We start from the raw sequence: 26682 nt of genomic DNA on the forward strand, positions 1-26682 counted from the left end.
ACGCAGCGGCTGCGCTGGCTAGGCCATGTTATGCGAATGAATGATGATGCTCCGGCCAAGAAAGTGTTTCTATCGGAACCCGCCTATGGAAGCAGAGGTAGAGGGCGGCCCCCACTCCGTTGGAAGGACCAGGTGGAAAACGATTTAAACTCACTTGGTGTGACCAATTGGCGCCGGTTGGCGGAGCGAAGGAGCGACTGGCGCGCCTTGTTGGACGGCCATAACCGTTTAGACGGTTAAGCGCCAATTAAGTAAGTAAGTAAGTAACTCATAAAACGAGTTATGCTATGAATGAACCTATAACTAGGACTATACATTTAGCAAATCGATTCAGTTGGTTGGTTGGTTGGAGTGGCCAGTCCCAATTGACTCCAATTAGCGCTCATGCGCCGTTTTGATACCACAAACTCGTGAGTTAACCAATGAACGGGTGTTGTAAGAATACTAATGAACATTTTCACGTGCCTCAGGGAAAAACCCGTCCACCTATGTCCATCCCGTGGAGTTTATGAATTTGAGAAGCTCTCCCGCCCTAACATCCTTGAGTTCTGGGAGGCTTTCGAAAAAGGGCTTTCCAAGAAACTTTATTCTGCTTCGACAGTGTGCTGGGCATTCGCACAGCAGATACTCAACCGTTTCCTCCGCCTCCGGACGCTTGCAGCTGCGACAGGAGGTATTGTGTTCCAGTACCATCCGTGCCGCATGTACCCCAATTGTCCAATGCCCCGTGAGCACTGCAACTACTCTGGATATATCCCTTCTGTTCATCTTAAGGACAGCTACCGATCGTTTTTCGTTATATAGTGGCCACATGCTCTTGGAAACTCTACAGGTCCGCAACCGATTCCACCTATTGTTGGCCTCCCCCAAACAGTGCTGGGAGATGCGACCCTTGATGAGTCCCAGGGGTGAAGGACCTCCTTCGCTCTTGAGACATCAAGAGCCGCTCACGCCGTGCCAGCTCATCCGCCATCTCGTTACCCTGTATGTTTCGATGCCCCGGCACCCATATCAGGGTAACGATCTGCCGGCTCGCCAGGATCATGGCGCTCTCCCTACACTGCCGAACCAGGTCTGATGATATCGTCTCTGACCCGAGTGCCCCAAGAGCCGCCTGGCTATCGGAGAAAATGACTACCCTGTTACCGTTACCTTTGATATCCATTAACGCTTTGTACGCCTCTCGGATAGCGAAAATCTCAGCTTGAAACACACTTGCCGAGTCGGGAAGCCGCATACATAAGGACGTGGGCGGGACAGTCGCAAATACTCCCGCTCCCACTCCGCAAGCCATTTTGGATCCGTCCGTGAAAACCGAGATGTCGAATCTCTGAGTGATATCCCCCCATCTTTCCAATCTTTCCTTGTGAGGAAGAGAATTGTGTAGTTTGTGTCGAAGACTTTCTTTGGACATATGTAGTCCGTTTTTGCCAAGATTCGGGAGTCGTTAATATTGAGGAGGATACGACAGTGCCCGTATGTACGCTCCCTCCAAAGGCCCAACTCCCGAAGCCTTAGGGCCCCTTGAGATGCCGTTTCCTTGATAAATAAATCTAACGGTGGAACATTGCAAATCACGTTTAAAGCTTCCGAGGGACACGACCTAATTGCCCCCGTGATCGCTCCGTAGGCAGATCGTTGAACTTTCCCTAGCATGTTATTTATGTATTTCACCTCTACCGCCTTCCACCATACGAGTGCCCCATATGTCAGAATTGGTCGAATAACTGCCTTATACATCCAGGCCATGAGGTCTGGCCTCAGACCCCACTTTTTACCTAGCATTCCTTTGCAGGCATACATAGCGCCGTTAGCTCGTTTGACTCTGTGCTCTGTGTTAAGCCTCCAGTTCAGCTTTGGTGTTAAATAATCGATTCAGTAGTGTTATTAATTTTAATAACAGCTTAAATAAGTTTAAGCTATTTTTAACTAGTCCGTAAGAAAGCATGTAGTTATCGACATGTAAGAATTGAAGTAGATTATGGTCAGCGCAAAGCATTTATCAAACACCAAAGGCATGTCTCAATTGGGTGAATCCAGTTTCAAGGGGTTGTGTTCGCAGCTCTCTCAAGGGGTTGCCAGCGCAATATATAGCTTCTCCAATCCAATTGCCAACCTCACCTAACCGTGGCGAATCCTGTTTCATTGACAGCCGAGGCGCTGGCGACCCCAACTTCCTCATAACTAGAGATTAGGGAGGGCGGAATGGCCTAGAAGGTTTGTGGTTATATAAATCGTTCCCGAGATGGTCGGGTTAGTACTTTAATAGTGCTTTGTTACCGGAACGTACCGGATCTATATCCGGCAAAGGACCATCACATCGGTAACACTCCCCAAAGCCTTCGGGGAGTGTCTTTAACGTTAATACAACAACAACAACAACAAAGTATGTACTTTTAGGCTGAATGAATTAAATAAATAAATCAAATGCGAACACAAAGAAATGACTAGTAATTCAGATTGATATTATTGACAGGTTGACTTAGCACATCCTTTTTAATAGCTGACGACTTAGCACATTTACACATCATTGCCCACAGCACGTTAAAATGAAAAATTAAAATATTTTTTTTGTGCTCTATGTATTTTGAATTCAGTTTTAAAACTGCATTAAAATAAAATTTTTCCAAAAAAGTGACTTAGCACATTTTCACATTAAGCTACCGATATATGGGGAAATCCGCCAAACTTTGGTTTTTTTGGAGAAAAAAAAATTTTTTTGAAACATGGTATCACGCAAATATCTTTTTGTTAGGAACATTGAGGGGTAAATTGGAGCTATAGTGCATCGCCGTTACTCGTCTTACATAATGCCTCAAAAAGATATAGTCAAAAGATCGAGCAAAATATATATAAACTGAAGTCGCAATGTTAAATATACATTTATTTCAACACTTCTGTACCGATTATATCGAAATTTTAACAAAATATGGAAATATATGCAGCTGTTAGCTACATATGTACAATTTTTTTGATACACGAGACCCGGTTTTTAGATATCGGTTAAAATATAAAACCGAATAACCGCCAAATATTTTTTACTGCAAAGTTTGCAACACATTTATTTTAACACCTTTCTACCGATTCTTTTGAAACTTTAAAAACATACAGATATGTGAACGAAGTATGTTTAGGTAAAAAAGTTTTAATACCCGAGATCCGGTTTTGGAGATATTGATAAAAATATAAACCCGGAAAACCGTAAATTTTTTTACTTATTTAAACAATTCTTAACCGATTGTCTTGAAATTTTATCAGGATGTACATATCTACATGGGGTATATTTGGGTAAAATTTTGTTGATACCCGAAACCCGGTTTTAGGGATATCGGCAAAAATATGAAACCGGGTAACCGTCAAATATTTCATACTCGTTTGTTAATTTTTTCTCTACACCACAGTAGTATATCATCAATTGCCTCATGTTGGAATATTCACGCAAGGAAAGTTATTGATGTTTCTACATGGGGCAAATATACGAAATTTTCGCCAAAAATGGCAATCGTCAAAAAGTGTAGAATTTTTTTTTTTTTAATTTTTGTACCAAATTTGTGTTTATTTTCATTTACTTTTAAATAAAACCTGGTTAAAAAAAAAATGTCTACACTTTTTGACGATTGCCAATTATTGGCGAAAATTTCGTATATTTGCCCCATGTACAAACATCAATAACTTTCCTTGCGTGAATATTCCAAGATGAGGCAAGTGATGGTATACTACTGTGGTGTAGAGAAAAAATTAACAAACGGGTATGAAGTGATAAAAGTAAAATTGTAGCTGTGCCCACAAAAAAACAAGCTCCTGAAAAAAATTTACGCAACCAAGTGCTTCCACTTTTCATCCTCTACCTTCAAAACTGAAAGGGGCACATCAAATTTGAAGCCCCAGGTATTTTTAGTACCTGATAGGCTTTTATCGTGCATAATCCAAATTTCAATACTCAGTTGCGTCAAAAAGCTATAAGCAAAGAACTGTCAATATTGAAAATGACAAAAAAAAAGTATCGCTACTTTGATTGATGATAGTTTTGAGAATTGGAGGGGCACATTAATTTTGCTCATACTTTTAGAATCTCCGTCTCAAAAACAACATTCAGTTGTTTAAATTTTATCGAAAAAATTCAAAGGGTATCGCTTGAAAAAGTGTAAAAATCCACGTTTTTTACGTTTCGAAGTTCTGCAAAAACTTACTATCAACTTTCTTGATTTTTAAAATCATCAGATCGGATAGTCAAAAGGTTAAACTTAATGTCCTTGTACTTTTTTCTGGCCTTAAGTTTTTTGCCCGTGTGTAAACCCGAGTATCCAAAAAAGTAAAAGTTTTGGGGATTTGCCCATATAACATTTTGGAAAACACATAAAACCTGATTATTTAGTAAATAATTCATATAGAATGTTGAAATTTCATGTGTGGACTAATATTAAGAGTCTTGATAAAAATAAAAAAAAATTTAAATGGGCGTGGCACCGCCCACTGTGATAAAATCAATTTTACAAATATTATTAACCATAAATCAAAAACCGTTAAGCCTATCATACCATAATTCGACAGAGAGGTTGCCTTTAATCTAAAGAATGCTTCGAAGAAAAATTAACGAAATCGGTGAGAGACCAAGCCCACTTTTATATAGAATATGCTTAAAAGGGTCGTAGACTAGAATAATAAGATATATTAGTTTTGTATCAATAATATTTCACTTACCAAGTTTTATTGTAAGAGGAAATTAGGAGAAATTTTTTTTAATGGGCGGTACCACGCCCCTATTCAGATCAAGCTTTACATAACATTTCTAGGGTCTCAAAAAAACATAAATGCCTGGTAATAAAATTCGAAAAAGTAATTTATTTGAAAAGAACTGTACAATTCAAACTCACGCTGAGTATATAATCTTCGGTTACACCCAAACTTACACAATCCCACGTGTTTTTTGTTTATTTTAATTAGTTTAACTAACACATTTTGCTACATCAGAATAACAAATTAAATATAGTTATTGACATTCTAGCGATTTGAAAAATGACAAAAGATTTTGCTATCCTTTTTCAAACGGAAATTTCCTTGCAATTGTTTGTTTATGTATGGGCAAATCCCAAATAAGGTCCATCACGAACCGAAAATCCGACTTTTTTTCTAATAACTTTATTTCTGCTTAGCTCGATTGTTGGAGATGTTAGCGAAATCTACAACCAGTTCTGATTTCAACAAGATATGAATTTTAAAGATTAATATGGTTTTTATTGGTGTATTCCACAATTTCATATGAAGGCACAAAATAAAGCAGTGCAAACCAGCTTACATTTATCTTGTGAAACTTATCTGCTTGAAAAAAAAAAACAAAAATATATATATTATATATATATTTGTCGACTAGAAATGGTTAAATGGGAATATCTTATCCAAATTTCAATGAATTTATTATATTCACGTGCTTTTGAACGCAATAATATATATGAGCTCTTTAAAATTTTGATTTACTTTGTACTTTTGTTCTATTTCTTCTATATTACATACTAACATTTGGCAATCGTTAGCAGCACAAGAACGTACTTTATTGAATGACCTAATTTATCGAAGAATAAACAGAGGGAAAGTTATAATCAAGTACCTATACGTCTCCGCTTATGAAAGGGGGGTTTTGGCTCGTTAGCCCGGACTTTGAGGGCGTATTCGAAATTCCAGGTATGCACATTTTGTTTTCTCTACTACACCATTTCCAGTTGTATTTTAGAAAGCGTAAGCTGGATTTTAGAATACCCTATTGGATTTTAGAAAGCGTCAATTGGATTTCAGAATTGTCAGTTGGATTTTAGAAAACGTCAATTGGATTTTCGAAAACGCAATTTGGATTTTAGAAAAGGTAAATAGGATTTAGAAAAAAACGTCAATTGGAATTTAGAAATAGTAAATTTTTATTATTTCACACCCTATTTATTTCGAATTTTTTTCAATATACATAAATAAATTATTATTGATAACAGCGTAACATAAATGTAATATAACAAAAAGACGATCATGAACATGGAAAAGCAGTTGAAAATTGTATTTAAAATGTGGGTGTACACATATATATACGAAATAATGCAAGACATTTATTCACCAACCCTCATGTCTTCTCTGGCAATGGCATCCGCAAAGAAACTTGCGCTGTGCTGTACTGCTCTTGCACAATCTCCTCCGGTTACTGTAGCCTTACCGTCATCTATTAGTTTTTCAACATATTGCAGTCGTTGCTCGCATACCTCGGAGACTACTGTTACAGGAATTTCCATGTGGCTTTTTACGTAGCTTTTTACTTTAGCCCATATATTCTCGATTGGGTTTAACATGGGACTATATGCACCCAGCCGCAAAAGTTTGGACTTCCACTCGAATGTTCGTCGATGACAGCTCCTAAGCGCGAGTGGCATGGCGCGTTGTCGCATACAACAGCGAAGTCACTGAGACTATTGCCTTGTTGCTCCCAATTGTCAAGCATATTTTTTGCTCATTCAGCGCAGGTAGATGCGTTGTACGACCCTCGTTGTCTAGTCACTAAGCCTGAAGCTGAAATTTCTCCAATTAGATGCACGTGCGGCCCTCTAGCTACGGGAACCTGATGTACAGCACGACTGCCGACTTTCGACCGCCCCTTAGTATGCCCACAAAACAAATTAAAATTGGTCTCGTCGATCCAAACTACTTGTTTGCCATCTCTTATATTGTTATTAAGTTCCACGACGTAGCTAGCACGTTTCTCTTTATTCCCCACGCTGTTCATGGTAACCGGCTGCAAGTGAACAGTTTTCAGAGAATACAGCTTACCTTTTTACGATTTCCAATTTTACAATTTCCAATTTTCTAAAATCCAATTTATGATTTCTAAAATCCACCTGACGCTTTCTAGAATCCAATTGCCGCTTTCTAAAATCCAATTGACTATTCTAAAATCTAATTGACGCTTTCTAAAATCCACTGCACCCTTTCTAAAATACCACCGGAAATGGTGTAGACCTAAACCTTCATGTCTCGTAAAGAATATATTTTCAATGTCATATAGTATTATTCATTGAGAAAAATTGTCGCGTCCGTATCCGTACTTTAGCTCATATCCAGCGTTTTAAAAAGATATTTAAGATTTTCAAAATCTACGGGCATAGGGAATGTAAAATTTGCCCTTAAATTCTTTAAGTGTTGCATACTTTCACAAGCATTAAAAAATTACTTCTATTTCTTGTCGCGTCCAAGCCTCATTATATATGGTCATATGTATGTACTTCCATTTATGAGGTACCCACAATTTTTGCTTTAAATATTGTAATATCCGCTCTGTCCGCTGCACATGTTCTCTTTTATGCCTGTTGAAATGCGTGCGAATGTCGCGTCCATTACCAGGGACTTGCCCGCATGTATTTGCGAAGTTTAATTGTGATATTAAGTTGGCACGTGTACAATGAATGTATTTTTAATTAAAAGGTACACGTCGTCTAGCTATTATTTTCTTTTTCATTATTTCTTTTTGGTTCTCCATTTGTCCTTCTGAGCTTATCTACTAGTGCTTTTTTATATCCGTTGTTTGCAGCGATATTATATATGACCTCAAGTTCTCTCTTATATGCCTCTTGTGTAAGCGGTGTTCTTTCAAGTCTATGTACCAAGTGCCTTAATGCTGCATTTTTATGCTGTTGAGGGTGATTTGAGGTATTGTGTATTATTGTATCGGTGGCCGTTGACTTTCTATATATGTCATAGTTAAATCTTTTGGCTTCTTTATCAATATTTATCGTGAGGTCTAGATAGTTGATTCCTCCGTCTTTTTCGGTTTCCATTATAAATTTTATATTTCCGTGCTGCTTGTTGAGGTACTCCAGTACAAGCTCTTCGTTATTAGTAGTTAAAACGCATATTATGTCATCCACGTATCTAGCATAAAATGACACGCCTAATTTGGACTTCAGCTCCTGTATGTACTTTTCTTCCAGATTTTGCATGAACACTTCCATAAGAATTGCTGATGTGGGGCTTCCCATTCCAAGACCGTTTGTTTGTCTATATATTTTATTGTTAAATTGAAAATAGTTTTGACGTAAAGTGGTTCTTAGCGTATTTGTGATTTGCATACTTTTCACTTTGTTTTTTGTGTTATGAACTATTGTTGAGCTAACTATGTCCAAAGTCTCCGATAGTGGTATAGATGGGTATAAATCTTTTATGTCAAAAGATACGGTCTCGAGTCTCTCTATTAGTTCTGTTGTGTTAGCTATTGCATATTCATTTCTTAGCTCCAGAGTATCTATCAATATCGTTTTTAAATATTTGGACAGTTTGTAACATGGTGCCGATTTAAAATTAATGATGGGCCTCATTGGCGTGTCCGGCTTGTGGATTTTTGATAGCGCAACCAGTGGAGGAGCCGAAGGGTTCATTTGGACCAATCTATGTGCCATGTTAGAATCTACTATATTGGTTGCATTCTTTATAGCAACTTTGATTTGTTTTTGGTATTCATCTGTGGGATCCTCTCTCATTCTACGACATTTCATTTCCTCTATGAGATCCTCGGTTTTGGATATATATTGCTCTTTTTCGATTAGCACAGTGGTGTTTCCTTTGTCCGCTTTCGTTGTGATAATATTGTTTTTCCTTAGTTTATGCCGTAGATTCTTTATTGTTTTCTCTTCTGTATTCGATTTTTGTCCTTCCTGTGCTTTCACCTCCTTTTTTATGATTTCCCTGCACATGTGTCTTGCGTGCTCCTGTTCTTCCTGTGGTATCAATGATATTGCGATCTCCGCATCTACAATCGCTTGCTCCGTTTTTCTTACTGTATTCTGGTCCATGATATTGTGCTTCAGGCCCTTTTCGAGAAGTTGTGCCTCTTCCTTGGTAATGGCCACTGTTGTGAGGTTAACGAACTTGTCATGAAACTGGTGAGTGTTTTGGTTTTGCTTACCCTCTCGTCGTCCTGCCAGCTTGTCCAATTTTCGGTTCAGCGACCTGTATTTTTGTTGTAGTTCCTGATCGACCTCTGTCTTAATGCGGTCGAAACATTCCATTAATGCAGTCGTAGGTAGTTGTTCTGCCAATCTTAAATGGATAGATAATAACTCGGCATTTATCTCATCCTTCTTCGAGTACAAGCTTTCCAACTCATATTTTAAAAAATCCTTTTCCGCTTTTCTAACTGTTTTCCTGCTAGATTTGGTATTTGCCTTTATTGTTATTTTTGCGAATTTCGGAGTAACATTCAATTCCAGGCATTGTTTGTTGAACCAAATGCTCGCCTTTGCTTTATATATTTTCAGTAGGCGTCGCTTGTAAATTGTTAGTAGTCCGTTCGCGTTCAAGTTAAAAGCCTGACAAGCAATAACTGACTTATCTTGTTTGGTTGATTTTCCGACAGGGTGGATAAATGATGTATATTGGAACGATTTTCCGTCATCCCTTGTCAAATTTGGTTTTGAGACAAACCGGTTTCGGCGTTGTGCCATCGTCAGTGTCGATTTTCGTTCTGATCTGTTGTTGTCGTTTGTCCTGTATTTATAGTTCGTAGGTATATGAGCAGGTATTGTCAAATTGATGCTTGTGTATATTTAGTTATGTGTATGTGCTGTGTGTTCATTCAGAACCGAGGGTGGTTTACTAATCGATTTGTGTGGCTGACTGGGGTAGGTAGAAATCTGTGATTTTAGCCGTTTGACCTTCTTTGTCGGTTTTTTGTTTTGGTGTGTTAATTGTTTTGTGTTTATTTGTTGTTGTGTGTTTGTCTGTTGTACCTGTGTGATTAAGTTGTTTCCTGTAAACAAGTTTTAAAGGCTCGAATATTGTGTCAGAAATTGTGGTTATCTGTTCGTTTATTATTCTACCGTACACGTAATTAGTTTTATCTGTTTCCAAGCTGGTAATATTCCATCGTACACTGCTAAAAACCCAGAGTTGGGAGCAGTGTACTAAATTTTGAGCACCGCACCCACATACAAGCGGGCTGTCATAATCAAGATCTTGCCTTAAGTATTAATGGGACGCTAATTTGTTATGGATTTAAACGTCTGTTCATCTTTCACATATCCGTAAAACTAGCCAATACCCGCGGGCCAGTCCGCAAGAAGAAAATACAACATAAAACTATACCAATATACCAATATAGAAAAATTTACTGGTTGCGTCCAGTGCGTTATTATTACTTAGGTACTTTATTGGCGCGTAACCGTTTAAACGTTATGGCCGTCCAAAATGGCGCGCCAGTCGCTTCTTCTCTCTGCCAACTGGCGCCAATTAGTCACACCAATGGAGTTTAAATCGTTTTCCACCTGGTCCATCCAGCGGAGTGTGGGCCTCCCTAGATATTAGCTGAACTGGTAAGAAAGTGTGGGAAAAATGACATACTCATAGTGGAAGCTTTTTCTTTTGTTGGTGGCTTGTTTTCAAATATATTGTTACGAATATTAGCAAAACTAAGGAGTGCTGCCAGCTCTAAGCCGATCTAAGCAGTGACGTGAATGCACATCAATAATTCAATCATTATGTATCTACATAAACGAATCAATAATTGCGTCTACACATATGTACACATTCCGACGAGCAACATTTGCATACAAGGCAGCGAGAGATGAGATGTCACACACCGATGAATTTACTTATACGCTTATGTGTGTGCGGGAGACTGTAAACTACAAACACATGCATATACCTTATCTGAGTTGTCACAAGAGAGAGCAATAATTTGTGCACGTAGTTGTGGCTGGCGATTTTGTAGCCGAAACAACTAGTAACTTCTGGAAATCGAAGAGCCTAGAAGTATGCAGCGTAAACTATAAAAGCGATGCAGGCGAGTAAGAAGTAATTCAGTTTGAGTTGATCAGCAGTTACGACTAAGACGATATCTAGCGAGCAATAGCAGTATTATTTTGATTAGTGGAGTTTCATTTGAGCTATCAGTTTGGTTATTAAGCTATTCGTTGCACAGTTTGAGTGTTATTGTGAAGTACTATAATAAAGGCCATTTTTCCATTGTTCAATATTGGAGTTATTTATTCAACAGTTTAGCGATACGAACCTAGCAAAAGGGCAAATAAGAAGATTTGCAAGTAAATTCGTTACAATTGGTGTCAGAAGAGGAATTGTTGAATAAATTCCGAAGACTTCGAATAAACTTGGACATGGCAAAGTTAAGTGAATTGAAGATCCCTCAACTGAAGAAGGAGTTGGATAGCCGTGGGTTGAATACAAGCGGCGTTAAACTCGAACTTCAGGCACGGCTACGAGAGGCAATGGAAGCAGAAGGAATTGATGTGGAAGAGTATGTCTTTCATCTTGATGGCGAGGAGACAACAAAAATTGAAGAGAAAAACGAAACATCGCAGACGGTTACCAGTACAAACTTGAACATGATATTGGCTGCAATAGCTGCTCAAACATCGACAGTAACAGAAATGGCGTCGCAAGTAACATCACAATTGGAAGAACAGAAAACGTATATGTCATCACAGATGGAATCCCAAGAGACACGAATAACATCGAAGATGGAAGAACAGAAGACGTATATGATATCCCAACTGGAATCGCAGGAAACTCGTATAACATCACAATTGGAAGAGCAGAAGACATATATGGCATCCCAGCTGGAATCACATGAGACACGTATTTCAGAAATGTCGACACAGATTACATCAAAGATGGAAACACAACTGAAAGAACAAGAGGCGCGTATATCATCAAAACTCGAAGCGCGTATGGACGAGAAAATAACGCAGTTTGAAGAAAAATTCGAGGCAGAGGTGGATGCGTTGAGAGGTCGTATACAGGAATTGCAACTTAATCGGCCGGCTGCTTCAGCGAGTAATCCAAAGGTAAAGCCACCATCCTTTGACGGTTCTGTTCCTTTTCAGGTCTTTAAGCTACAGTTTGAGAAGACCGCAGCAGTGAACCAATGGAATGCTGAAGATAAAGTTGCAGCTCTGTTCGTGGCACTGAAAGGTCCTGCCGCGGAAATCTTACAGACGATTCCAGAGTATGAACGGAACAGTTATGAAACATTGATGGCTGCTGTAGAACGACGTTATGGAAGCGAGCATAGGAAACAAATATTCCAAATTGAGTTGCAAAACCGTCACCTAAGAGCGAATGAGACTTTGCAGGAGTTTGCGTCGGATGTTGAAAGGTTAGCTCATCTCGCAAATGCGGACGCACCCGTGGAATACACCGAGAGGGTAAAAATCCAGAGTTTCATAAATGGCATACGGGACGTGGAAACGAAGCGAGCTACATACGCAAACCCAAAGCTGACATTTGCTGAAACGGTATCACATGCATTGACCCAGGAAACGGCCTCACTATTGAGTAAACCAGCATACAAAGCTCATCGTGTGGAAGTGGAAAGACCAGATTGGGTAGACACAATTTTGGAAGCACTGAAGGGATCACAACAGAAAAATGCCGGAGTTATTAAATGTTTCAAGTGCGGCAACCCAGGCCATATTGCACGACATTGCAGCAGCGGTCCAAAAAGCTCCAACAATGTGGGTGGTCGTAAACGCAGAGCAGAAGGTGGTGAGCAAATCTCCAAGACCACTCTATCGTTAAACTAAATCGAGTCAGCCGCAAGGGGCGACAGCTGGCTCCCGCAATTGAATGCCCCATAATCTCTATCTCGCAGATTGGAAGAAGATCGAATAATCTTACTGTCGGAGGACATGTGGATGGAAAGGAACGTTTACTGACTGTAGATACGGGTGCATCTCATTCCATCATTCGAGCGGATTTAATCAACAAGAAGATAACACCATTGCATGGAGCAAGATTGCGTACAGCCACTGGAGAAGACAGCACGGTTCTAGGAGAAGTATCATGTGAAGTCGCAATTGGGAACGTCACGGTAGTACACAATTTTATAGTGGCAGAGATTGTTGATGAAATCATAATTGGAGTGGACTTCTTAATAGACCAGGGCATCAAGATCGACATGCAAAGCAAGACGATGCGATATAAGAACATGGATGTACCACTTAATTTCAGCTACGAGAGAGGCTACAGCAGTAAACGAGTGCTGGTGGAAGAGAGTCAGCGAATACCACCAAAATCCGAAGCAGTCATCTGGGCAAAGGTTGATGGAGATTGTGGGACAAACAAATTGTTGGTTGTCGAAGCAGCAAACAAATCAGCACTGAACATACTTGTAGGAAAAACCCTGGCTATTACAAAACAAGATGGACGTATTCCAGTAAGAGTACTCAATGAGTTCAATTCACCACTCAAACTGACTAAAGGAGCTATTTTGGGAAGATGCCAAGAGGCTGAAGTAGTTATTAACTGTGAACAGCTCCAGGAACACGTTTCAACTAGTAATACTAATCTTTCAAATGACATCACGGCATGGACGCAGGGGCTAGAGGAAGCATATCAGAGTAAGGCAAAACAACTGCTCCTAAAGTACGCGAACATATTTGACCAGGATGGTTCTAAACCAGGCCGGACCAACGTTGTGAAACACCAAATTGACACTGGAGATGCGAGGCCGATCCGTCAAGCTCCACGTAGTGTTCCACTGGCGAAGCGGGAAGTTGTGAGTCAAATTATACAAGAAATGAGCGACAGCGGCGTCATCGAACCATCAGCTAGTCCCTGGAGCTCACCGGTAGTACTTGTAAAAAAGAAGGATGGAAAAATGAGGTTTTGCGTGGACTACCGGAAGTTGAATGACGTAACGAAAAAGGATAGCTACCCATTGCCAAGAATTGACGACACTCTGGACTCGCTATCTGGTACGAAATGGTTTTCCACGCTGGACTTGAAAAGCGGCTACTGGCAAGTGGAGGTGAAGGAGGAAGATAAAGAGAAAACAGCCTTCAGTGTCGGTGATGGTCTTTGGCAATTTACAGTGATGCCTTTTGGACTTTGTAATGCACCAGCTACTTTTGAGAGACTCATGGACCAGGTACTGAAAGGACTACATTGGAAAACATGCTTGGTGTACCTGGACGACATCATCGTATTGGGCAAGAACTTTGATGAACATCTTAAGAACTTGGAGGAAGTTTTCCAGAGAATAGCTGGCGCTGGTCTGAAGTTAAGTCCCAAAAAGTGTGCGCTGTTTAAAAAGGAAGTCAATTATTTGGGTCACAAGGTAACGACAGAGGGCATCTGCACTGCGAACGAAAAAATAGAGGCTGTACAGGATTGGCCAAGACCACAGAATCTACATGAATTGAGAAGTTTTCTTGGGCTGTGCACATATTACCGCCGATTTGTACCAAATTTTTCCAGCGTAGCCCATAGCCTCCATGAGCTTACAAGAAAAAACAAAGCTTTTGAATGGAAGAAGGAGCAAGAAGTGGCTTTCCAAACATTGAAGGAGCGTTTGTGCACTGCCCCAATGTTAGCATATCCGATTCCAGGAGCAACATTTATTCTAGATACAGATGCAAGTGGATATGCTATAGGAGGCGTTTTATCACAACTGGTCGATGGACAGGAGAAGGTAGTTGCATATTACAGCCGTTCGATTGGAAAACCAGAGAGGAACTACTGTGTTACGCGGAGAGAGCTGTTGGCATTGGTAGAGTGCATTAAACATTTTCACAAATACCTCTACGGCCAGCGATTCCATGTCAGGACAGATCACGCAGCATTGAAATGGCTTCTGCAGTTCCGTAATCCGGAAGGACAATTGGCACGGTGGATCGAGTGACTTCAAAGCTATGACTTTTCCATTGAGCATCGAAAAGGTAGTACCCATGGAAATGCCGATGCAATGTCACGAAGGCCATGTAGTTTGGAATGCAAGCACTGTTCAAAGGCCGAGGCTAAAGAAGACATTATAGATGTCCGGCTAATGACTATAACGTGTACGGATGAATGGGACAAGGAACAACTAAGAAAGTGTCAGCTAGAAGATACAGATCTGTCACATGTTATGCAAGGGCTCGAACGAAACGAAAGACCAAGCAGAGAGGATATGTCAGCAGAGAGTCCCATTGCGAAGTCATATTGGGCACAGTGGAACAGTTTGGAATTGATATCCGGTTGCTTGCATCGAGTATGGGAGAGTGAGGATGGTCAGTGCAAGAAGAAACTTATAGTTGTTCCCAGAAAGAGGATTCCTGACGTGCTCAGCGAGTTGCACAATGGTCCAAGTGGAGGCCATCTTGGAATCACGAAGACACTCGAGAAAATTAAGCAGAGATTCTATTGGGTTGGTTGCCGTCAGTCGGTCACCGAGTGGATTGCCAATTGCGAGGTATGCAACAGAGCGAAAGGGCCCAAAACCCGAAGTCGTGGCCAGATGAAGCAGTATATTTCAGGTGCACCATTTGAAAGGATCGCCATGGATGTCGCAGGTCCATTTCCTACTAGCAACCGCGGAAACAAATACGTACTGGTGGTTATGGATTATTTCAGTAAATGGCCAGAGGTATACCCAATCCCAAACCAAGAAGCAGAAACAGTAGCAGAAGTGGTTAAAAACGAATGGGTTGCAAGGTATGGTGTACCAATGGAGTTACATTCTGACCAAGGCAGGAATTTTGAATCAGCTGTGTTCCAAGAACTGTGCAAGAAGTTGGGCATTCGAAAAACACGGACAACTGCATTGCATCCTCAGTCCGATGGTATGGTGGAACGTTTCAATAGAACATTGGAGGAGCATTTAAGGAAAGTAGTCGACAAGTACCATAAGGACTGGGATACACACATATCATTATTCTTGATGGCCTACCGATCGGCAGTACATGACACAACGGGCCAAACTCCCGCAAAGGTAATTTTTGGCAATGACCTTCGACTGCCAGCTGATTTGAAGTATGGGATAGATGCCGATGCAGAGAGGAATGTCAAGAAATCCACTGATGTCTTAGAAGAAGAGCTGAGAGAGATACACGATCTGGTAAGGCAACGAGCAAAGATTATGAGTGACAAGATGAAAGCGAGGTACGATAAAGCAATTAATTCGGAAGGGTTTCAGGAAGGAGATTTGGTGCTGCTATACAACCCACAACGAAAAAAAGGTTTGTCCCCGAAATTGCAGTGTAACTGGGAAGGCCCATACAAAGTTGTAAAACGGATCAACGATGTAGTGTACCGCATACAAACCACTACCAAACCACGAACCAAAATGAAAGTGGTTCATTTGGAGAGATTAGCAGCGTTTAGATCGAGAGATTTGTCTGATCGGGACGATCAGACTTAGGTGGAGGGCAGTGTTACGAATATTAGCAAAACTAAGGAGTGCTGCCAGCTCTAAGCCGATCTAAGCAGTGACGTGAATGCACATCAATAATTCAATCATTATGTATCTACATAAACGAATCAATAATTGCGTCTACACATATGTACACATTCCGACGAGCAACATTTGCATACAAGGCAGCGAGAGATGAGATGTCACACACCGATGAATTTACTTATACGCTTATGTGTGTGCGGGAGACTGTAAACTACAAACACATGCATATACCTTATCTGAGTTGTCACAAGAGAGAGCAATAATTTGTGCACGTAGTTGTGGCTGGCGATTTTGTAGCCGAAACAACTAGTAACTTCTGGAAATCGAAGAGCCTAGAAGTATGCAGCGTAAACTATAAAAGCGATGCAGGCGAGTAAGAAGTAATTCAGTTTGATTTGAGTTGATCAGCAGTTACGACTAAGACGATATCTAGCGAGCAATAGCAGTATTATTTTGATTAGTGGAGTTTCATTTGAGCTATCAGTTTGGTTATTAAGCTATTCGTTGCACAGTTTGAGTGTTATTGTGAAGTACTATAATAAAGGCCATTTTTCCATTGTTCAATATTGGAGTTATTTATTCAACAGTTTAGCGATACGAACCTAGCAAAAGGGCAAATAAGAAGATTTGCAAGTAAATTCGTTACAATATGTTAAATATGAAATATAAAAATTCAAACTGTCGATTTGATAACTGGATAAAATCTAGCTACCAACGAACTAGTACTTATTTGGCACTTTAGGTGTAGTTCCGAACAAGAAATGTGTATCACTAGATACTGACTTCCCCTCAGGGTTATAGTTAGTCATTTGAATATAAAAGTTGGCAAATCCAAGAATATGGTATTTTGAACATTCGAATAGCTACATTAATGAGTTCCGCGGAAATGTTTTTCCATTGTAAGTACAAGTGTGTTGACTTCTTTCTGACAGGCACTCGCTAAGTTAGCATAACGGGAAAAACTGCTATTGTTGCTATTGTTGTTTCTGATGAAAACGGTCAATTAGAGTTCTTTGCAGGGATGTAAAAGATTGAAACAGGGTTTATGTAGTCACAAAAGTGTTGCTCCTGTTCCACAGCATTTTAATTTTATACCATGGCGAAGATTGCTCAGTTCAGAGTTATTGATTTTCATTAAACATTTAATTTATTACATAAGGTTACTCCTCTAAGTGTAAAAAGCATAGAAAATGTAAAGCTTTTCAAATTATTTTGAAAAACTTTTTAAACTCAACACAAAGTTTGAAAAACCTTTTAAACTCAACACAAAGTATATCGGTAAAATATTTTCTAGGATTTCTGAAATTCTGTACCCAAGTTCATTATATTTGTGTAATACAAGAATCTGGTAGCAGCATTTTTAAATGAAAAAACAACAATGTTATTGCAAAAAAACGTAGGTATCTAATAGTCAAACCAGTTAAACTTTCATTCATTCATATTTTTGCCTGTTCCTTTGGTTTGCTTCCACTCACATCACCGTTTTATTTGCGGGAGACTTTCGCAGCTACAGAAACTAAGACCGATTTACATAGACGCTTTGGTTGTGTTGCATCGATCGGAAGCCTTGGTAGGCCCATAATATAAAAATTAGATTCCTTGCTTTTTCTTCGCTTTGAAGCGATGAAAGAGTTGTAAATCCTCCTTTGAGAATTCCTCAACCTTTTGAGGACCTTAACATTCAACAAACTTTGCTTAGCAAGAAATAGGAGCTGCCATAAATTTAACTCATCTGTCGGGCGAAGCATCGAAATATTTACATAAACGCTTTGGTTGTGTGCCTACGCTTTGACGACGTTATACGAAAAACAATGAAACGCCCTGCGTTATCTTCGCTTTGAAGAGACCAAAGCGTTTATATAATTTTGCCCTTATGCATTTGTGTAAACAGCGATATAAGTAAAATTTTTCATGAGGGAAACATGTTACAGGTGTGGCGCTTTATATTTTGTTACGTTTCTCTAGACTTTTTTGGCTCTAATTTAAATAAATTTTGCTTCCGTATGTTTCCGCATTGTTGGAGGGTAAAAATCTTCTATTATTTATATTTCCGCGGAAATATATGCAACTATTTCATCTAAAAAAAAAAAAACTACTACAAAGTTTTATTAAACTATCAAATGCGACTCAGCTTAAAGTAGTCTTAAGTACCAAAAATGCAACTCTAGACCTGAGAATGCGTAAGACGTTTCACATGCAAATGGATCGTAAGCAGTGGATGTCAAAAAAACTCCTTCTCATTGTGTAAAAATTCTCTGTTTTAAACAAGTAAGGAAGGGTTTCGTAGATGGTTTTTAATTCCACATCACATACGTTTGGGAAATATCCACCAAATTGTAGACCAAGGGTGACGTTTTTGGAACGATTTTCCTTCATCCTTTGTCAAATAAGGGAAATTAACCATGTAGTAAAATGAGCCTGGGGTAACCCTGGAATGTGTTTGTATGACAAATGAGTATCAAATGGAAGGTATTAAAGAGTATTTTAGAAGGAAGTGGGGCTTAGTTCAATAGGTGGACGCATTTTCGAGATATCGCCATAAACGTGGACCAGGGGTGACTGTAGAATGTGTTTGTACGATATGGGTATCATATTTATTTATTTATTTAAGTTCTGCCTACAGAATTTAATCCTTACAGACTAGATATAGTACGGAGTTAATCAATTAAAAATAGTGTACAATTTTAATTTAAATATACTTATACTATCGTTAAACTCAATAACGCTAGCATAATATAACGCTCCTAGCAATCGGCTCGTCCATGGCGTAATTCGTAGAGTGGAATGTGCCTACCAATAAGCGATTATTTCTTAAGTTTCGAGGCGGATCATATAAATTGACCAAATTAGATAAGTCATCACAGTGTATGTTATTATTAATGACTTTATAAATAAAAAGTATTGAGAAGTATATTCTTCTATCATATAGGGACTGTAAGAAGGAAGATTACCTTGCCACGGTAACTTTCTTAGAGCAAATTTCGTCAAAACTTTTTGAACTCTTTCGATTTTGTTTGAGTGGGTTTCATAGTATAGGCACCATATTAGAGAACAATACTCTAGTCCGCTTCGAACAAGAGATATGTAAAGAGCTTTTAGAGTGCAAGGATCTCTGAAATCCATTGAATCTCTTCTTATGAAACCTAACATAGAAAAAGCTTTTGATACTATGAAGTCAATGTGTTGAGCTTTGAGTCGAAAATAACACCCAAATCTTTCATTTCGGTATTTCTAGTTAGAGCACAATTGTCTATGTTGTAACTAAATATTATGTTGTTAGACTTCCTAGAGAAGGTGACAACACAGAATTTATTGATGTTCAGTTTGAGACAATTATCTAACTTATAACTATCACTTGCATCAACGAACGGTACAAAAATGTTTGACGTCATCCGCGCACTGAAAGAAATGGTGCTAGTAAAATCAACAGATCTGTTCTGTTGTTTTGACTTAACGGAGATTCGGTGAAATTGATCGAATTATGGTTAATTCGACCGAGTTCTTTGTCAAACGAACAAATTGGTTTAGTCACTTCAACAGAAGAGAAATTGTCGCTCTTAAGTTAACAAAATTCTGTAAAATTGACAGATTCCTGGTCAATCTAACTGATTTTTATGTTAACACAACTGATCTCACTGGTCATTTCAACAGCGATCAACAGTCAATACATGAGCAAATGACGATGGTGCCACTTGTTAAAAAAAAAATACCAAAATAAGAAAACCACCAAAACGAAAAAACACACAAAATGGGAAAACAACAAAAAACTAGTTTTTCAGTTATCAATACAAAACGAAAAACCCTTTTTTGAATTTACTGTGCAAAAAATTATGAGATACCGGGACACCTATTTATCGAGTACAATTTTGCAACTTCTCCTCCAAGCAAAATGCAAAATTGCGTCAACTTGTTGCAAAAGTTTTGTTTGAACGAACAGGATTTTTCCAAAGTTAGTAACATTTTGTTCAAGTTTTTACGAATTTTCACTCACGCGAACGAGATTAATAAGATACAAAAAAATTCCTTTTTTAATGTTGATGTATCCGACAACATAAAAGTTTGAGTTGTTTTGGAATCGTTTCAACTTAAAGTGTTACGAAAATTAAACTTGCCGAATTACATGTAAAGTTACTCCAGTGATGAATTGCCTTCTAGCGATTTGATTCTGTACTTTTCTATAACTTACAAGTTCTCTTTTTAAAATGTTACGTCAAACATTTATACTAAAAGTTTTGTTCGAAACAATCAAGTGTGGCAACTACATGCGAGAGAAGAAATTGAGAATGAGCTGAGCTGCAACTGAAAGAATTGAGAATCAGTTTTGTGACTACTATTTTCATTTCTATTTCAAAGTCGAAGTTCAAAACTATAAATTAAATAAATTATAAAATATAAAATTTGGTGAAAGTGCGTTTAATAAAACAAAATAATAAAGTGTATAATGTGTAATGTGTGACAGCATATCTGATGTAAGCCCAATTGACGTTCGGTTAGTAAGAGCCACCGTGGTGTGATGGTAGCGTGCTCCGCCTGCCACACCGTATGCCCTGGGTTCGCACCCCGGGCAAAGCAACATCAAAATTTTAGAAATAAGGTTTTTCAATTAGAAGAAAATTTTTCTAAGCGGGGTCGTCCCTCGGCAGTGTTTGGCAAGCGATCCGAGTGTATTTCTGCCATGAAAAGCTCTCAGTGAAAACTCATCTGCCTTGCAGATGCCGTTCGGAGTCGGCATAAAACATGTAGGTCCCGTCCGGCCAATTTGTGGGGAAAATCAAGAGGAGCACGACGCAAATTGGAAGAGAAGCTCGGCCTTAGATCTCTTCTGAGGTTATCGCGCCTTACATTTATTTATTTATTTATGTATATGGCAACATAGGTACTTTCGTACAAAGCTGTCGCAACAACTTTTTTAGTTCATTTGACTAATAAAACGGTCAATAACGAATCAACGATTTGTGCGCAGTTGTGTGATCAAAATTAACAGACATTTCGGTTGATTTTACCAGTATTTTTCTTTCAGTGCGAACATTAGGCACTTAGCGAATTTAAAGCAATTCGGTAGGTCATTAATAAATAAAAGAAATAGCAACTGAGTACCCTGAGGTATACCTGACCACGCGTCGATAAATAGTATTGAGGTTGTATTCCCTAACTTAATAAATAGTTTCCTGTTTGAAAGAAAACTAGTGAAGAAATTTATGAGAATGCCAATAATTCCGTAACTTCGTAACATTTGCAAAAGTATAGTATGACAGACCTTATCGAAGGCTTTGGAAAAGTCTGTGTAAATCACATCACGTTGTGCTTGCTTTCCGAGCGCACCCACTATACTATTCGTAAATAGGGTCAAGCTCAAGCAGGTTGATCTTCCAGAAAAGAAGCCGTGTTGATGTTTAGAGATTAAATCCCGAACATGGTCAAATAACTTTGATTGGATTATATAATCGAACAATTTGGCCAGCATCCCCTATATAAGGCCTATAATTACAAACATCATTACGATCACCAGACTTAAAGACCGGAACAATGCGGCAAACTTCCACTGTTCGAGAAAAGTACCCTTATTGATACAATCCTGGAAAAGCTGGGATATGGGATTAGCTAAAGTATAGCACCAACGCTTGAAAAATACAGGGGCAAATCCCTAGGAATCATGTTTGGAACTGGACTTTCGCGATGAAATATCGGATAGTACATCCTCTTCGGGGATTGAAAAGGATGTTATGAAAGGTAAAGATGTGGAATGAAATGTAGGCGATATAGGAATGCTATGATTCTCATAAACTCTCTGAAAATTTTTTTTAAAGGTATTAATGAGGATTTTAAAAGGAAGTGGCCCTTAGTTGTATATGTGAAGGCGTTAATCGCTTGAAAAAGTGTAAAAATCCACGTTTTTTACGTTTCGAAGTTCTGCAAAAACTTACTATCAACTTTCTTGATTTTTAAAATCATCAGATCGGATAGTCAAAAGGTCAAACTTAATGTCCTTGTACTTTTTTCTGGCCTTAAGTTTTTTGCCCGTGTGTAAACCCGAGTATCCAAAAAAGTAAAAGTTTTGGGGATTTGCCCATATAACATTTTGGAAAACACATAAAACCTGATTATTTAGTAAATAATTCATATAGAATGTTGAAATTTCATGTGTGGACTAATATTAAGAGTCTTGATAAAAATAAAAAAAAATTTTAAATGGGCGTGGCACCGCCCACTGTGATAAAATCAATTTTACAAATATTATTAACCATAAATCAAAAACCGTTAAGCCTATCATAACATAATTCGACAGAGAGGTTGCATTTAATCTAAAGAATGCTTCGAAGAAAAATTAACGAAATCGGTGAGAGACCAAGCCCACTTTTATATAGAATATGCTTAAAAGGGTCGTAGACTAGAATAATAAGATATATTAGTTTTGTATCAATAATATTTCACTTACGAAGTTTTATTGTAAGAGGAAATTAGGAGAAATTTTTTTTAATGGGCGGCACTACGCCCCTAAGCTTTACATAACATTTCTAGGGTCTCAAAAAGACATAAATGCCTGGTAATAAAATTCGAAAAAGTAATTTATTTGAAAAGAACTGTACAATTCAAACTCACGCTGAGTATATAATCTTCGGTTACACCCAAACTTAGACAACCCCACGTGTTTTTTGTTTATTTTAATTAGTTGAACTAACACATTTTGCTACATCAGAATAACAAATTAAATATAGTTATTGACATTCTAGCGATTTGAAAAATGACAAAAGATTTTGCTATACTTTTTCAAACGGAAATTTCCTTGCAATTGTTTGTTTATGTATGGGCAAATCCCAAATAAGGTCCATCACGAACTGAAAATCAGACTTTTTTTCTAATAACTTTATTTCTGCTTAGCTCGATTGTTGGAGATGTTAGCGAAATCTACAACCAGTTCTGATTTCAACAAGATATGAATTTTAAAGATTAATATGGTTTTTATTGGTGTATTCCACAATTTCATATGAAGGCACAAAATAAAGCAGTGCAAACCAGCTTACATTTATCTTGTGAAACTTATCTGCTTGAAAAAAAAAAACAAAAATATATATATTATATATATATTTGTCGACTAGAAATGGTTAAATGGGAATATCTTATCCAAATTTCAATGAATTTATTATATTCACGTGCTTTTGAACGCAATAATATATATGAGCTCTTTAAAATTTTGATTTACTTTGTACTTTTGTTCTATTTCTTCTATATTACATACTAACATTTGGTAATCGTTAGCAGCACAAGAACGTACTTTATTGAATGACCTAATTTATCGAAGAATAAACAGAGGGAAAGTTATAATCAAGTACCAATACGTCTCCGCTTATGAAAGGGGGGTTTTGGCTCGTTAGCCCGGACTTTGAGGGCGTATTCGAAATTCCAGGTATGCACATTTTGTTTTCTCTACTACACCATTTCCAGTTGTATTTTAGAAAGCGTAAGCTGGATTTTAGAATACCCTATTGGATTTTAGAAAGCGTCAATTGGATTTCAGAATTGTCAGTTGGATTTTAGAAAACGTCAATTGGATTTTCGAAAACGCAATTTGGATTTTAGAAAAGGTAAATAGGATTTAGAAAAAAACGTCAATTGGAATTTATAAATAGTAAATTTTTATTATTTCACACCCTATTTATTTCGAATTTTTTTCAATATACATAAATAAATTATTATTGATAACAGCGTAACATAAATGTAATATAACAAAAAGACGATCATGAACATGGAAAAGCAGTTGAAAATTGTATTTAAAATGTGGGTGTACACATATATATACGAAATAATGCAAGACATTTATTCACCAACCCTCATGTCTTCTCTGGCAATGGCATCCGCAAAGAAACTTGCGCTGTGCTGTACTGCTCTTGCACAATCTCCTCCGGTTACTGTAGCCTTACCGTCATCTATTAGTTTTTCAACATATTGCAATCGTTGCTCGCATACCTCGGAGACTACTGTTACAGGAATTTCCATGTGGCTTTTTACGTAGCTTTTTACTTTAGCCCATATATTCTCGATTGGGTTTAACATGGGACTATATGCACCCAGCCGCAAAAGTTTGGACTTCCACTAGAATGTTCGTCGATGACAGCTCCTAAGCGCGAGTGGCATGGCGCGTTGTCGCATACAACGGCGAAGTCACTGAGACTATTGCCTTGTTGCTCCCAATTGTCAAGCATATTTTTTGCTCATTCAGCGCAGGTAGATGCGTTGTACGACCCTCGTTGTCTAGTCACTAAGCCTGAAGCTGAAATTTCTCCAATTAGATGCACGTGCGGCCCTCTAGCTACGGGAACCTGATGTACAGCACGACTGCCGACTTTCGACCGCCCCTTAGTATGCCCACAAAACAAATTAAAATTGGTCTCGTCGATCCAAACTACTTGTTTGCCATCTCTTATATTGTTATTAAGTTCCACGACGTAGCTAGCACGTTTCTCTTTATTCCCCACGCTGTGCATGGTAACCGGCTGCAAGTGAACAGTTTTCAGAGAATACAGCTTACCTTTTTACGATTTCCAATTTTACAATTTCCAATTTTCTAAAATCCAATTTATGATTTCTAAAATCCACCTGACGCTTTCTAGAATCCAATTGCCGCTTTCTAAAATCCAATTGACTATTCTAAAATCTAATTGACGCTTTCTAAAATCCACTGCACCCTTTCTAAAATACCACCGGAAATGGTGTAGACCTAAACCTTCATGTCTCGTAAAGAATATATTTTCAATGTCATATAGTATTATTCATATCCAGCGTTTTAAAAAGATATTTCAGATTTTCAAAATCTACGGGCATAGGGAATGTAAAATTTGCCCTTAAATTCTTTAAGTGTTGCATACTTTCACAAGCATTAAAAAATTACTTCTATTTCTTGTCGCGTCCGAGCCTCATTATATATGGTCATATGTATGTACTTCCATTTATGAGGTACCCACAATTTTTGCTTTAAATATTGTAATATCCGCTCTGTCCGCTGCACATGTTCTCTTTTATGCCTGTTGAAATGCGTGCGAATGTCGCGTCCATTACCAGGGACTTGCCCGCATGTATTTGCGAAGTTTAATTGTGATATTAAGTTGGCACGTGTACAATGAATGTATTTTTAATTAAAAGGTACACGTAATTGACTTATCTTGTTTGGTTGATTTTCCGACAGGGTGGATAAATGATGTATATTGGAACGATTTTCCGTCATCCCTTGTCAAATTTGGTTTTGAGACAAACCGGTTTCGGCGTTGTGCCATCGTCAGTGTCGATTTTCGTTCTGATCTGTTGTTGTCGTTTGTCCTGTATTTATAGTTCGTAGGTATATGAGCAGGTATTGTCAAATTGATGCTTGTGTATATTTAGTTATGTGTATGTGCTGTGTGTTCATTCAGAACCGAGGGTGGTTTACTAATCGATTTGTGTGGCTGACTGGGGTAGGTAGAAATCTGTGATTTTAGTCGTTTGACCTTCTTTGTCGGTTTTTTGTTTTGGTGTGTTAATTGTTTTGTGTTTATTTGTTGTTGTGTGTTTGTCTGTTGTACCTGTGTGATTAAGTTGTTTCCTGTAAACAAGTTTTAAAGGCTCGAATATTGTGTCAGAAATTGTGGTTATCTGTTCGTTTATTATTCTACCGTCGAATGTTTTCTGTTTGTAGATTTCCATGTTTTCGAGTACGTTGAGACGTCGGCCCTTTTTCTGTATGTGAAGAACCCTAACTGTTTTATTGATGTTTGCTGGGGAACATTCATTCTCGACCATGTGATTCGCGAAGTTAGACTCGGGTATAATGTTTGGATTCCGTGTTTTTTGTGGTAATCTCTAATATGTTCTCTGAACCTCGTTCTTATTTGCCGTCCTGTTTGTCCTATGTAACTATGCTGGCATCCGCAGGTAAGCTTGTATACGCCGTGGTTGCTAAACGGATCCTCTGAGTTAATGTTAGTTCTTAGTTTTCGTTCTAGATTGTTCGATGTTTTGAATGCTGTGTTAATGTTGTATTTTTTAAAGAAGTTTGCCAATTTATATGTTGCTTTTCCAGTATATGTCATAGTCGTCCAGCTATTATTTTCTTTTTCATTATTTCTTTTTGGTTCTCCATTTGTCCTTCTGAGCTTATCTACTAGTGCTTTTTTATATCCGTTGTTTGCAGCGATATTATATATGACCTCAAGTTCTCTCTTATATGCCTCTTGTGTAAGCGGTGTTCTTTCAAGTCTATGTACCAAGTGCCTTAATGCTGCATTTTTATGCTGTTGAGGGTGATTTGAGGTATTGTGTATTATTGTATCGGTGGCCGTTGACTTTCTATATATGTCATAGTTAAATCTTTTGGCTTCTTTATCAATATTTATCGTGAGGTCTAGATAGTTGATTCCTCCGTCTTTTTCGGTTTCCATTATAAATTTTATATTTCCGTGCTGCTTGTTGAGGTACTCCAGTACAAGCTCTTCGTTATTAGTAGTTAAAACGCATAT

At 38.3% G+C, this 26682-nt stretch overlaps 1 protein-coding gene across 1 annotated transcript in view; it reads right to left on the reverse strand.

Annotated features, from left to right (window-relative positions):
• LOC137253646 (HEAT repeat-containing protein 5B) overlaps nt 1-26682 on the reverse strand; it is a 204480-nt gene that overhangs the window by 123745 nt on the left and 54053 nt on the right. The window lies entirely within an intron of this gene.

The sequence above is a fragment of the Eurosta solidaginis genome, chromosome 1 (genome assembly GCF_040869045.1).
Source record: "Eurosta solidaginis isolate ZX-2024a chromosome 1, ASM4086904v1, whole genome shotgun sequence".
Lineage (NCBI taxonomy): Eukaryota > Metazoa > Arthropoda > Insecta > Diptera > Tephritidae > Eurosta > Eurosta solidaginis.